This window comes from Pectinophora gossypiella, chromosome 12 (assembly GCF_024362695.1).
Source record: "Pectinophora gossypiella chromosome 12, ilPecGoss1.1, whole genome shotgun sequence".
In the NCBI taxonomy this organism is placed as follows: domain Eukaryota; kingdom Metazoa; phylum Arthropoda; class Insecta; order Lepidoptera; family Gelechiidae; genus Pectinophora; species Pectinophora gossypiella.
In genome coordinates this window covers 9,138,237-9,154,763 of record NC_065415.1, presented here as the reverse complement: position 1 = coordinate 9,154,763, position 16,527 = coordinate 9,138,237, and positions in this window count along the sequence as shown.

Below are 16,527 nucleotides of genomic sequence, written 5' to 3'. Positions count from 1 at the left end.
CCAGGGCCTTATTTATAATTGTTACTTGTTTGTTGTACTGAATAAACTTCTTTTTTTCTGTCTTTTTTTTACCACTAAACAAAAAAAACTTTTTCAAATAAAGAATTAAAAAAGTATATCAAGCAGTTAAATATACAAAGTAGCCGGAGAAAAGTATTATCCCTCATTACGCTAATATTGGTCCGATAGTGCTTTACATAACAGGGATCATTTTATTACTTAGATAACGAGTTTTTAATAAATGCAATCCACTCAGGAGGCATGGAACCGGTAGTGATTACACTGTTTAATGATACCCGTATCTATAACAGTTAAATATTTAACATGTAATTAAAACTTAGTTCTCATAGAAAGATGAGATGGGAATTGAAAAAACACCATAGAATACGGAATGTTTAGTAAAACGTATAGAACGGCAAGTCTCCCCTCCCCACCAGCAGCTGAGTTGGGTTTACCTCACCCCTTCTCGGTCTGACTTTAGTATTCAATCGTATGGGCGTCAGAGGTCACACACACAGATGCGCGTGTAGGATAATGTCAATGTATAGTGTCTGTGCAAAGCGAAGCTTTTTGTATGAAGTGTCCGGTGTGTGAAAACACTGTATAATTACCTATCTCGTCGGCTTATAGCGCCTTTTTCAAAAATCATATTCGGATTGGATTTTTTTTAACGAAAGCACGCAATAGACAAGCTAATTTCAATCCAGGTTTAATATTGTGGTCTTAATTGTTACCTGCCATGAAATTAATTGAAAACAATCCAGATTGTAAATCGTCAGTCAGTCATTAATTTTTCAAAAGGTCCTATATGTGATTTCAGTATACTTATAACTCAAAGCGGAGGTCCGTGTTGCTCTATGATATAACCATACTACTCTATAGACAAGTACTTAATACCTACCTAGGTAATTATTTTATAAGCAAATGTCTGTAAGTAACGTAATTAAGCATTGTACTAAGACTAACAACCAAAACCCTTTATTGACTCGCCTATAGATGGCTTTTCAAGCGGCGATTAGTATAAATCAAGTGAGCCTAAACCCTAAATCTAACCTATCTAGATACTCATTAAGAGAAACGTATTAAATTTTATTGATTACAACAATTCTAAATAGGTGTCTGGAATTACCTGCATTGTATTTGATAAAAGCTTTCACTTACAATACCTACGAGTATTTGAATCGTTGAAAGGGTTAGTAAGAGGAGAGAGATTTCTGAAGACATTTCTAACAGGAATCTCTTTTAGCAGACCGGAAAAGAGACAAACTCAAACTAAAAGAGGGCAAACAGAGGTTGGTAGGCAGAACCACTTCATTCATTTTGTTTGTGTCTTAGGGCCCTATCTCACTTGGTACCGTGGTTGCTTTACTAGCGGGAAATTATTCGGGATTCAAGTGTCGGCAACAAATTGGTTGCGCAACCAGGTATTCTTTATTCGTCGTATTTTTCTATTGGGACAATTGTGGTGGCGCTACTATAGTTTCCTAGTCAGGGTCCTAAATACTACTTACCTACTCTAAAAGCAACTAATCTACCTTACTTGTCAATAGTTCCAAAACCAAGAAAGAAAATGAATTAAAAACTGGTTTTGACATGAGTGCTAAGAAATAAGTAAGTATGCTCACCTTGTTAGCATGTTTTCATTCATTGACTTCTATTCAGTCAAAAGGTTTGATATGGAACTTAGAGAAATCATCACAGCTTACATTTGCTATTAAAGATGAGAATTAGAAAGGTTTTTGTGAAAGTATTCTCAAGATAAGTAGAGCTGCATAAGCGAGTTGATTCAATACAAAAATGGATATACAAACTATTTTGTTTAGTTTATCAATTTCTGTGATTTGATGAAAACTATACCTACCTAGTCGTTGAATTATAAATGTTACTAACCTAGTATACCGAAAATGTCGATCTCTATGTTTGGTGTATTTTTTGTTACTATTATCCGTTAGTACCTCATTTTTCCATTGATTACCTAATCTTAATCTCCAATTAAATTTAATAGGAGTGGGTCTACCTACTTACTTTCAGTTTGCAGGAAGTAAAACATCTAACCTAACCTAACTAAAATCCCTGTAAAGAAACCGCAGCGTCAATCCAACAATCGCAGCAACAAACCCTGGAAAAACGTATTCTAAGAGTGAGATCATTCTAAATCAGTTTATCAGGCTTATGAATGAAAGTTGGCGACCTCCGCGCCGCACGTAGGCGACTGTTGCAAGTTGCGGCGCTCCATTCACAAACTGCGCCGCGCCCGCGCACCTCAGCTCTCGTGGGCGTACGCAGGCTGTTTTATAACAATCCCTGCAATAACTAACACACTTTTCATTCACATAAACGCACAAATTGTCTATTTAAGTGCCACTCACGTGTGGCCGTTACCCAATATCGCTGGAGGCTTTTAGAATAAGTATTTATTCAGTGTCAATGTTTTGTCAGATAGATAACAAGCTTCCAGGTAAATAAACACTCAATACTCTTTATGTATGTAAACTGAATGGAAATTAAGATTTGCAAGTTCTAGATGCATTTGATAGCATCGGCGTTCTGTAATCGCAGATAGCTATCACTTCAGATGAAAACTCATAAAATCGAACGGAGGTAGAGATTCCATTCGATGGCACACTTTAGCGACACGTCGCCATCTCGAGACAGCTAGTTACTCGATAACAATCTCTAAGGCAACCTTCTTTACGAAGGTGCACACTCACATAATTTCACTGATGCACGATAATATGTTAAACCAATTTGGCCGAGATTATAATTTTACATTAGCAACGCACTAGGAACTGAATGGAGCATTCAACGTCATAATTATATGTGTTTGACCGGACGTTTATTGGGCAGTTAGCCTTCGGACGCGGAGTCTGGCCCAAAGCAGACGAAGTTGGCCGACGTGGCTTGTAAGTTTTGATTTTATGAACGATTCAGTTAAATGGCGTAGTGCCCTACATATACACCTCCGCGCTGTCAACCGTGCCTACTACGCGATATCATCTGGTTCGACATAATTTAATTTTAAAGTAACGGCCTGCATGGTCCATGGATTTGAGCGTTGGGCTCACGATCCGGACGTCCCGGTTCAAATCCCGTTGGGGATATATCACGAAAATCACTTTGTGATCCCTAGTTTGCTAAACACATTACAGGCTGTTCAGCTGATTATTCCGGTTACTACTTACTGGTGTAAGTTAGTAGTCGTTACATGAGCTATGTTAGGGGTCTTTGGTGGCCCAATAGTAACCTGAGGGTTAATAGGGTTGGTTATCCACCTCACAACCCACAAGACAGAAGAAGAATTTTAGAGTATTTTGTTAATATGATTTATAAGTCTATTTGGGCAAGGATTCTGGATTTTGAAACGCTGAGAATTTGCTCAAGTAAGTGAGAAATGATTTATGAAGATTGGTTCAGTTTTGCAGCAGGTGATAATAAATAAGAGTAGATTATCCGCAGACAGATCTAATCGGATCTTGTTTACACTGCGGGCCCGCAGCCGCTGCCGCCGCCGCCGCCGTGCCAGAGAACGCTTATCTCTGCTATTTAAACTGTAAACATATTGGAACGCCTTGTTAAACTATTTATTGTTTACCTATCGCTTATCTAACTCGGCTGGTATACGACGCTCCTTGTTAGGCTGATTTCTGCACATTTTCCGTTTGTGCCGCGCGTGATTGTTTCTGCATGCAAATACCAGTTGTAAACACATCAGACGCGCACCGATTAGGTATCTGCTACGGTTTCCATTTATATCTGAAACGCACAAGTAAGGAATCAATTTTAATGTACTTTACATGTTTCATCCATACCTATAAAGTTGTGCTACCATAACTGTTAGAATGTAAAATAATGATCACGTCGACAATAAAACTAACTAGCTCCATAAATTGAACGCATGCTGTTTTTATGTTAAAAATCTATAAAAAAGTTCTATAATAAAAGTTTATTCGTGTACAAAAAGGTAAATTAAAACAACAACTCATCCGATTTATTTGCGGAGCTTTTGAAAGTTTTGAATGGCGTCTCATAAGAGGCCCGTAACCATAATTTTCGTTAGGCAACATAAATGTGGAGTCGGGCCATTATACTGAATTAATAGCCCCTTCACCAAACAATTACCCCACCAGTTAAATGCTATCGGCAGATCTATGGGTTGAAATCTCTTAACCTTTTGCCTTCGAGTCAAACCAACTGTACCGAAGCTGCGCACGCGCACTGACCGCCTGGAGAGCCGCCTTACACCCTACAAGCAGGAATAAAATATACCTACTTACTTAGTAAAACCTTTAGATTAGTATAAAATATCTATCCATCTACACATACAACTATGTAAGCAATGGTAGCTTATGCAATAAATACACCTTTATTGCTTCATTTTCATTACAGGATGTCACCGAGTTGCAAGCTCAATTTGTGTATGAAAAGCAATTGACGAGTCGATTGCATAGTATGAATGATATAAACGACGTTCGGCGTTCCATGTCCCAAGTTCGAAACGCGCTTGATGCGCGCTCGCCGGCTGAATGGCGCCGTGATTCACTCGCCCCATTCATGCGCCGCCTCCGCGCACGCGCTAACAGACGCACTATTTGCCAATGCGCACGTATTGTTTCATTTGCACCATCAAACTGCCTCTCACTTCCTTTTATAGGCAAGATTATCATTAGTGCATCATCGTCGTCATTAATCATCTTGTAGAACAAAATAAATTATTGTCTTCTCGAGGAAATAATGTAGAAACGTTTATTTGTGTAGTCTAGTCTAGGATCATCATTATTATACTTTGCTCTATTATTATAAAAATGACACGCCAATAGATGGCCTTTGTAATTTATTACAACGCGGCATTGACATTGTATTAGATTCTAATAAGAAGCTTTCATACATTATTACCGCCTGCCTAGAGTCGTTTACTAGGCCTTCCTCATCATAGTGTCATCATAGTGTGTGTAGTAAGATGATCCGCGCTTCGGAAGACACGTTAAGCCGTTGGCCCCGGTTACTACTTACTGATGTAAGTGAGTAATCGTTACATGAGTCATGTCAGGGGTCTTTGGCGGCTCAATAATAACCCTGACACCAGGGTTGCTGAGGTTGGTAATCCACCTCACAACCCACACGATAGAAGAAGAAGATCATAGTGTCACCTGGTGAGCTGACTCGCCGGCGGTACCATCCAGGTCATGACTTTGGGCCCTCGCAGGGGTGAAGCTTGCCCACCGTTCGTGTGAGTCATTGTACTCAGATCCATACCCAGGCTTCCAGAGAGCGTGCTAGCACAGGATCTACTTAGGAACCCTAAATCTGCTTCCGACTGTGACACTTGCAGTCCATGTGACGTCACAACTGGGACTGTGAAAGCGGCCCTGGTCAACGTATTTTATTTCAGGATCAATTAAACATGGTCCATGTTGGAATGCCACCAAAGCTCCTCTATAGGTAATCATTAAAATCAGTCTCATCTCCGTATAGTTATCCGGAGCTTTTCAAATCAATCTTATCTTCATGACATTAGAGTAGTTGTCGTTCTCTATAGTCTTTCAAGTGAGTTACGATTGGGTGTCCATTCCAGGGTCACGGTAAGTAAGCCGTCGGCCCAGGTGGTCAGCAAATTGCAGGCGCAAGCCGGTCATTAGTGTCCAGTTACCCCCTCATTTAGGATTTCACGTTCCAAACAGGAAACACGCGTGTTACTCTAACTATGAGCTTGCATCTGCAATGCAAAACTAGATCCTAAGCCAATTGATTCCAAATGCAAAATACCTACATCTAGGTATAATACTTTTCGCACGTTTTGCGGAATCTTTCTGCCATCTCTGCGTTAAATCTAACACTTTTCACACTAACTATGACATTGTAAACCTATTTCGGATGTTTCTGTAACAAATCTAGTTTTTTTTTTAATGGAAAAAAGGGGGCAAAGAAAGCACACGGATCGCTTGATGGTAAGCAATACCCAGCACCTATACCTACCTACCACATACACCCTGTGTAGAAAGATATGAAAATGATCCTGCGATTTAGACATGATGGTGATGTGACGTAACGGTTACAAGGTGCTAAGTGAATGGTCATTTAACCCACTTTTGTGTTTTGTAGACATTTATCATCACTCAAAGTCAATGTAAACACATACATAACATAAACTTACGACTATGACCCCCAACGGGATAGGCAGGCCACAAGTACACTAATACGAGTTCCTAAGATGAATATGTGGATGGATTATAAGGTGACAAGCCAGCCACATTGGAAAAGCGTGGTGGAGTATGCTTCATACCCCCTCCAATTGTTTTAAATTTACGCGGTTATTATCATAATTAAAACACATAATAACGGGTTCCTACCGCGTTTAAATGGGGATATGAGACTCCCGATATTTCGACACTGTTGCAAGTGCCATGATCACGGGATAAGAACGGTAAGAACCAGTTATTATGTGTCCCCTCCAATTGATTGAGGGGAGGCCTGTGCCCAGCAGTGGGACGTATATAGGCTGTTTATGTATAAGGTAACAAGGGCATATCGCCCATAACAATAGGGTAGTTTCCAACTAGTCAAATCAGTTACTTTTTCGTAAACGACGAAACACGAAATTACTATTGAATTTGTATGAAATAGCAACCTGTGACGTCATAGAAAAAGTGACAAAATGTCGCACTTATTATTACATTTTTGTTTATTGAAATTCATAAATAAGTCAAATAGACAAAGGAAACGTTTTTTGGCACCTTTAGATCTATCTTTGTGTTGTAATCAGAATTTCATAATTTATCTTTGACCTAGGAAACTACCCAAATGTCTATCACATTTGAAAGGTCACAAATCCCCTTGTCGGGTTTTACGACATGCCCGGGGAGACAATCAGCTGAACGTGTTATATATTTTTTATTCGCTCTCAGTCTAGCATATAAGCATAGAGGATTTTTTATTTTTGTATGTAATGTTTCTATAAGACGCAGGGGAGCAGCGTAGTGGAGTATAATCCATACCCCTTCCGGTTTATTGGGAGAAGGCCTGTGCCCAGCTGTGGGAGATAAAGCTATTTACATTTTATTTTATAGGTTATAATAATAGTGACCACAAAAAAAAGTTTTCATCTCGAGCTCCACCGTGCTTCGGAAGGCACGTTAAGCCGTTGATACCGGCTGCATTAGCAGTCCTTAATAACAATCAATCCGCACTGGACCCGCGTGATGGTTTAAGGCCCGATCTCCCTATCCATCCATAGGGAAGGCCCGTGCCCCAGCAGTGGGGACGTTTATGGGCTGATGATGATGAATAATAACCATATTTGTAATGTTGATAACCTCCTTCTTTTTTGAAGTCTGTTAATTAGGCAACAACGTTTATCGTTTCGTTAACCTAAGTTCAGACCTGTAGGTACTCCACTAGCTGGTGAAATACATTTGTCACAATTGATTTAACTAGTGCTGCAAATCATAGGAAAACCGGTTTTTGTGTCCTAAGATAAAATAGCAGGTCGATAGGCCCAAGCTTACGACACAACTCGGACACTTCATACAAAAATCTCATTTTTACCGTATGCCGCCATAATCCGTGCTTGAAAGCGAGACAGACAGTTCTTCTGTACTCCCTCACTCCTTACGGATTAAATAGACTAAAATGGGTCCATGGAGAAGTAAATCAAAGCTCGCCATGCTGCGGGGCGAAGAGTGTCCCTTCTACATGTAGTGTTATTGTTTAGTCTATGCTTACGCGTTGGTAACATACAGTGTTGTGCCGTTCTCGGGAATGTTCCCGTTGTAAAAACTCTTCAATCTTCTTCTTCTATCGGGTGGGTTGTGAGGCGGATTACCAACCTCATCAACCCTGGTGGTTGTCAAGGTTATTATTCAGCTGCTTTAGGTTACTATTCGGGACCAACGGCTTAACGTGCCTTCCGAAGCACGGATCATATTACTTTTTGACAATCAGGTGATCAGCCTGTATTGTCCTAACCAAACTAGGGACCACAAAGTGATTTTTGAGATTTGGCATACCGGGATTCGAACCCGGGATCTCCGGAACGTGAGCACAACGCTCATCCACTGGACCACGGAGGCTCTTCAATAGTACGGCTGTTTTAATTGAGCAAATTGTTATTTCTTGTAATCTGATCCTATCTGCGTAAAGAGTGCGTAATAAAGCTCTTTTTACATATCTTTTGTGCTTTTTTACTGTCCCACTTTGGGAACATTCCTGAGAACGGCACACTGGTCACGCACAAGTCTGCACGACGGACTTAGCTCTATGTCTGCGACATGCTCGTAATGACTTAGAGTAAGTATGTATAGCATAGAAGATAGAACCTACATAGCGTTCATTTTATTATACGACTCATGGAAATATTACCAAACGAATATTGATTAATACACAGATCACATCACTAATTTAAGAGCCACGCTCTTGTCGGTGTAGCATACTCCATGCTACTTAGAACACAGATAAGTACTTAGATACTAGTGATGTGCCGGATCGTTAAAAATGTATATCCGCGGATACGGATCTTTTTTTCTTTAAAAAAAAGATTAAAGTTTTAGTTATTTCATTGTTATAAAAGTGATATTTTATCTTGCTTTCATTATAAAGATCTATCTATCAAAATTTTTGCAATATAATGGTGCCAAATATTTGATTTTAAGAAATAAAAACAATCTGAGTGGAATTATATAGTTTTTTATGTAATAATTCTACTTAATCACCTGAAAAAGATCCGTAAAAGATCCGCGTGAAAAGTAACGGATACGGATACGGATTTTTCTTTTATCTCGGATATCCGCGGATACGGATACGGATATTCGGAACATCACTATTAGATACACAGATAGACGCATAGGTACTTAATACACAGATAAGTAGGTAAAATTATCCTTTAACACGAATTCGTGGAATTTAGGCTGATGAATATGAATTCGAGCCTTGACCTGGCTGCATGCGTTGTGTGCGAGTGTCATACACGACGTGACACGCTATATGACGCAGTTTACAAATTTATCAAGTTTTTGTAGCCAGCTATTATTTAAAATGGCTATTTTTGAGGTTAATAAAAGCCTTCTTAAACACTTTTTATCGCAAGTTCATTCTATATTCTAAAGAATATTCCCTTGTCTATGTAAATGTTCTCTCATAAGTGTTAATTTATTAAGTACACCGATCTAGACATGTAGTGTCGTAAAAACTTGAGTAAACGACTCTGTTAGTGCATACGATGGCATCTTACAAATATTCAAATAAATACGCTCTCCTTTTATGCAAGCCTTTGGGCATGCCTTTCCTAGAAAAAGGCATAAATACCATAATTTATTTCCCTATGCTAATAGGTAATTCTACTAAGAAGAGACATTTGAAGCTCCACGTGGTTTCTAACTTGTCGAATTTATTAAATGTGTCGTCGACTCGAGGAAAGTTTCTACGTTCTTAATGAATTTAAATATGTTCTTAATTATAAAACTGGTTCAGGTACAAAACTCCTATCGATTACGTATAAGTATTTGGTTGTTAAAAGGCCTAATATATAAAGGTACTGCCGTAAAACTGTACTGGTAAATGAACCGTGTAACTTTTATCAATTTAAGGGGACATTAGAGAACATTTACCTTAAATGTAGTTCGTATCAAATCAACTATTGGTCATTGACCTCTATTTTAGTAGGTAATTACCTACTAAAATAGAGGTTGCTAATTAGCAACCATCACTCGTTATCCTTGTCTCCTGCGACGTGCTTTATTAATAAATATTTAAGTGACATCAACACTTATAAAAAGTATTTTACATTGCATTATATTTTATAGATACACTTGTCTCGGTTTTACGGTTTTACACACTTACTGAACAGGATTATTCTTGTAAGTGCCCTTTGCAAATAACTATTAGGTAAGTACGTTATTTGTTCCAGATGCAAAGTACTTGTAATCCGTATAATTTTCACATCAATTAATTCGAGTCTTCTTACAAGACCTTCTGACGTTAATGTGATGGCTAATTGACTCTTGATTCTTATATACACGTTTTTCTGCGGCTATGTTGTTTCTTTAACGACGCTATCATTATATTTAAACGAAAATCGGATTTTTGTATGAACTAAGTTATAATTAGATGTTCAACTAAGCTCTATAAAACACAAAAAAATACATGGTCTTAACACATAAGTAGTTCTAAATTAAAAATCAACTTCATTTGAAACACATATTCTTACCTACATATATTATGTTGGTGTGCCGTGTATGGAAGACAGTCGTGTCGTGTACCTGCTTTGTGCTTAATCAAAAACTGTAGGTACCAACCCTACATGACGTAAACCAAAATAATATCCTTCTTTTTTAAAATCGGTCAAAAAGACAAAAATGCTGAGTCAATGGTCTATTTAATCTCACTTATTTAGTGCGGCCTGTAAGTAAGACTGTGCCCTGACTGTCGTCAGCCGTCTAGTGCTTACACTGAAGGCCTAAAATGCGGGGGCCGCGGGAAGGGCCGCGCACGCGCGTTGAGCAACCGCACCGGTGAATGGAGCGTGAGTGGGTGGCTTTTTATCAATGAACGAATTCGAGGCGTACGCACGCCGCGTGTCACGGCCGCAGCTCCCAACCTTGCTAATGGAAAATGTCAACTGGCACACGACGCACGACCTGACACAGAAAGCCATTGCGAAGCAACGATTAGATGAGACGGGTCACAAACCGCTGCTGGGCGCCCTTCGTGTGTCTAACGTGTTGTGTAGGTAATTCATACAAGCTTATGATGCGAGAGCTGTTATTAGAGGCAAGCAGTGTGTCAGGATCGAAGCAAATGGAATGTCATAGTCTCTGCTTACTCTGGTGGGTAATAGGTGTGAGTTTATGTATGTATGTGTATGTTGAACTCTCCCACCCGCTTGGCCTTTATGAAAACGTCATAACAACATTAGTGTAAAAGTGGGTAGGTGTAAGATAGTCTACCGAAGGCGATAAAGGATTTATCTACCCTTAATCTACTTATGGTTAATGCTTTACATGAAAGGCTAATATGGAACAAGTATTACATAAACGCGTCAAAGGCAAAATAACAGACAGATTTATTACATTGCGTAGGACGTTCCGAAAATTCACAATAATTAATTTATTCGATCTGCTTTGAAAGGAAATAATTAATTTATACCTAATTGCTTTGGCACTGGCGACGCCCCCGTGCAGCCTTCGTTCAATTTTAGCCGTGACGTGCTGCAGTTAGGAAACAACTGGCTGTATTTGGCTATGACTGCATTAGAAACTCTCCTAATGTAACTTTATCGCACTTGACCTTATTCACTTGACAATAAGGCATAAATTGTTAATAATCGTGGGTTTAGTTTCACTAAACCTCTTGAGCTAAACTAGATCTTAAAGGACACGTTCCAAGACTGAAAATAGTCTGAGCACTGTAAGTATGATAGTTGAAGATACGGCCAGTTAGCTAGATTTCAGTTATTTTACGACAGACATTCTAAAACTTTCAATTAGGTTCGTTCTTACATAACGTTCCAAATTGAACATTCCAAAAGAAGATACCTAATTATCGTCAAAGTTTTCCTTTAGAAAAGTGACTGAAATAGCAGTGATTTTATGCAAGTTTTGTGGATTTTGCAATTGAAAATTGGCTATTATCATAGTAATGGTTAAGTTAATCTGATGATAGATGTTATGGTGGCGAGGGGGCGGTGCGCGGGCGGCGTGGACGCCCGGAAGGAAAACCAGAACACTTCGACTTTTACATCCGTACACGCGCTTCTTATTAGAGCTACCTTGACGGGTATTTTGCCCAAAATAAACGCCAAGAATTAGATGATTTACATACTTTGATGGGGCTGCAAATCAAGAAATGTTTGTCCTTGCAATACACGCAGAATTTAGAATGTACATGCAGAATTTACATCCATAATAGAAGTTAAGTATCTGTGTCAATCTTCTTCTTCTTATCGTGTGCGTTGTGAGGGGGAATATCAGCCTCATCAACCCTGGTGTCAGGGTTATGATTGAGCCGCCAAAGGCCCCTGACATGGCTCATGTAACGATTACTCACTTAGGTACATCAGTAAGTAGTAACCGGGACCAACTGCTTAACGTGCCTTCCGAAGCACGGATCATCTTACTTTCGGACAATCAGGTGATCAGTCTGTAATGTCCTAACCAAACAAGGGATCACAAAGTAATTTTTGTGATATCTCCCCACCGGGATTCGAACTCAGGACCTCCGGATCGTGAGTCCAACGCTCAACCACTGGACCACAGAGGTCTGTGTCAATCAACCGACGCGAAACTCTTCCACAAAATAAGCGGCTAAAGACACACTACGTAAGCTAACACATTTAGCTAGACACATTTTAAACAAACAAGATAGGTACTTACGAAGATTACGTTATATCTGATTGTAAACCGCAGAAATGAAAACTTGTAATATACGGGATCGTGTTTACTGCAGGTTATAACTCCTACACACTGTCTAGGTAGTCGCTAATTTGAAATGTGGTTTCGTATAGGGCTTCGATAATTTCGCAATAATATTTATATCGCCAAATAGTTATATAAACTGTCAGTGGTGTAAGCCGGTGACCGTGTTTTGGCTAGGTAACAGATCTAGATTTTTGTTTCACTGACATTAAAACTTGACCTAGAATTTCGGTACTTAGGAAAGGCCAGACAGTGTTCCGCAGAGTACCACCATAACCTAACCTAGCTCCTTGAAACATATATTGCGTAATGAAAAAATTCAGGCAATACATTTCTAAAGCATAGACCTTACCCTACTAAATAATTATAGTTACCTGCCTTCAATTAAATTGGATCGGTCCAAAGATGACGCCAGCCAAATACAGTTAAAATATTCACCTAACTTTCGAATTCTTCCTAATTTATTTTTCGAACAATTATCTTATAAGACAGACAATTTGACCTTTACTCTTTCACTATTCAACAGAGAGCTTAAAATAATGGTTAAACTGTGGCCGTCTTTAGTCTCTATCGTTTTTTGTGCGTTTCTATATGGCGGAGTATTTCCGGCCAGCGCGCAGGCGCGGACGACTCTTGCGCACACGCCAAACCGGTCCCGTAATTTGGTGTTCTGGAGACCATGTCGATTAATTTACGATCGTCCACTAAAGAAAGATTATATCTAGCGCCGGTGAAGAATGCCTATTTTGGGATTAAATTTTGCTTCTTTCATTTGTGATAATACCTAGTGGGTATATTCTACTTAGTAATATTTTGTCATTCGTTTGTGTGAATAGTACATAATATTTTGTTTTACTTATACAGCTCCACGTCCAGGTAATAAGATGAAAACCACAATCAATCAATCTTTTTACTCCTGTAAAAAGATTTTATACGCATAAAATCACAGCCGTTTTAAATATTTTTCTTTCTTTGGGGTAAGTATATCAGTATATCCATCAACTGTACACTAGTTTAGGGCCCACTGTTAACGTGTTTGTCAAAGTTTTCCAACACTCTACTGGCCTGAACCAACACAGCATTTCCATAAAACAAAACAGTAAGTTACTTACTCCTAAACAGTTGCTTAGCTCCAAGTCCGCTATTGAGACGCTTCCTGTCAAAAACGCTACGCGCCTCAAATCTGTGATATGACAGTCGGCCATTACTAAAGAATTCCGCTCCATCGTGGCTTTCAACAGGCATGTTAATTAGACGGGTGACACGGCGACACTTCTCACTTCAATCGGCAGCTCTTCCAACTTGCTATCTATATTACGAAGAAATAAAAAGTTTTGTAAAAAAAAGTTGGTTCTACTTAAGCGGTGTTTCATGTTCCAGTTCTATGATAATGTTGTTATTTCCATAAAGATACCTACCTATTTACTGTATTCGTACGTATGGCCTCCGTGGTCCAGTGGTCGAGCGTTCACGTCATGTTCCGGAGATCCCGGCTTCGAATCCCGTTCGGAAAATATCACAAAAATCACCGAAAATAAGATGATCCGTACTTCGATATCAGTGTGTACCTAAGTGGTAGTTCCATGAGCCATGTCAGGGGCCTGTGGGGCCTCAATAATAACGCAGACACCAGGGCTCATAAGTTTAGTCATCCACCTCACAGCCCACATGATAGAAGACTTTATTCGTAGCCTATCCTTAATAATAGTACCTACTTAATAGAGAGGAAATTTAGGAACCAGCGACTGGTAACCTACGATCGGTTTAAATGAACACACGAGTAAATTGGCATTTCCTAAGTTAATATTCGTTCAATCCTAATCATCAAGCGATTTTGGGGGGCGGGAGTTACGAAGACAAAACATATAAGTGGGTTTTAGTTATATTTAAACTTGTATTTTAGCTAGAAGAGTCCATTACAATAAGTTCTCTTATATAATAATACTATTCTTTAAATAAACTCAGTCAATACAATACCTAATCGTAGAATTGAATTTAATACAAATATCACGTGCTCTAAAGCCGCACGAGTCACGATTTTGAGACAGATGAATGAGTAATTAATGATTTTGTCATTTATAACTGTCAGTTGCATCTAGACTCATTCATGGATCTATTCTGGGAAGTAAACAAAGGGCTGAGGAAATAAACTGAGCGATCTTCCTTACGGCACGATTCGATGTGTGTAATATCGAAACGATTGAGAAGAGACGATTGGAATAAGTATACATTGATTGGTTATGCTGCTGATTTCTGTACACACCATCTAATTTTAAGTTATACCTGTCATTTTTTTATCCGCTGAAAAAGAAAGGGACAGATATAAGATTTATGGAACACGCGTCAATTTTAAGCAGAAATATAAAAACTTTAGAAATTCAGTAACCCTACAAAATTAAGTTGCCAGCACACATCGACTTTGGAATAAATAAAAATGAATCTAACCATATAAAATCGTACATCCATGCGATATGCGATCGCGCCGTGAGGAAAGTCGCTTAGGAAATATAAACTGTCGTAACAAGCAAGGCAATGAATACATGAATGAAATACCTACCTCGTATCGGGTCGCGGTTAACCGAATTAATCACCAAGTCAAAACAAAATACTGTTTCTTAGAAATAATAAGCAAATGCATTTTTTTAATGGAGCTTATGCCATTGTTTGTAAGATTTTTACAAATTGATATAATTATTATTTATTTATCTTTTAATTTAAGATTTAAAGTTTTGATAATTACTTACAAGCTAATGTTAAGTTCTTCTTCTAGCTTCTTCTGGCTACCCCAATAGGAATTTAAGTCGCGAATGCAGAATACTCTATTCAATTCGACATTCGATTGCATTTTTTGTCTTGTTAGCTAAACTACATAAACTCTTAGGCAGATTTATAAAATTAGTAAGGAGGTAAGGTATCTACTTATTTATTTAATTTTATAATAATTTAAATGCCCGACTGCAGCGAAGCTAAAACGAGAGTTATTTAGACACACATACATATAATAACCTCACGCCTATTTCCCACTAGGGGTAAGCTGAGACGTACAGTCATTGATGAGCAATATAATGTACCCACTTTAGGACTCTGTCGCACTAACATATTTGACATTTAGTAAAACTTACAGTTCAATTTGTCAAGAAAGTTACCAAAGACATGGTACCAAAGTGTATACATATTAATGCTCGTGACCGTATATCTCTTGCTTCCTCCAGATAATTAATTAATTTCCGAGAATTGAGAATCTATGGCGGTTTAGTTATTATTTTATAAGCTTATTTTTGACGTTTGGTGTATATCTATTTATTTTGGTGCATATGTATTTTTTAATAATTCCAAATAACCATTATAACTGTGTAGTAATAATAAGTAATTTTTCGCATTCTACTGACAAGTCTGAACAGCCTCCGTGGTCTAGTGGTTCGAGCGTTGGGCTCACGATCTGGAGGACCAGGATCGATTCCGGATGGGGACACTATCGAAATCACTTTGTGAGACTGTCTTTTGTTTGGTAAGGACATTGCATACTTGAATCACCTGATTGTCCGAAAAAGTAAGATGATTCCGTGCTTCGGAACTACTACTAGCCCAAACACCTCCACCAACCCGCAGTGGAGCAGCGTGGTGGAGTATGCTCCGTAACCCCTCCGGTTGATTGAGGGGAGGCCTGTGCCCATCAGTGGGACGTATATAGGCTGTTTATGTTATATACTGACATGATTCCTATACCTAAAATAAAAAAAACCTACCTACATATCAATCATGTGCGAGTAAATGATATAGTTATTTACTATTAAAACTCTGTATTTTTCCATACAGACATTTTTAATGAGAAGTGGAGTAAACAATAGCTATTTTCTCAACAGAACACCAATTAAAAAAAAAATTGCCTCGGTGTGACGCATTGGAGGAGGTGTTTTATTTATAAGATGTGTTTGTTTTGTTTTTAATTGTTTGAATAAATAAATTTGAACTTTTTTGTCAATTAAAATATATATTTTAGGTAGGTGTCCACTTGAAAATATAACAAGTTTTTATTTATACTTAAAAGTATATGAGAAGACTTAAAGGAAAAATGTACCTTTATTTTTAAAACTGAAGTGGGCAGAGAGATTGATTTTCTCTT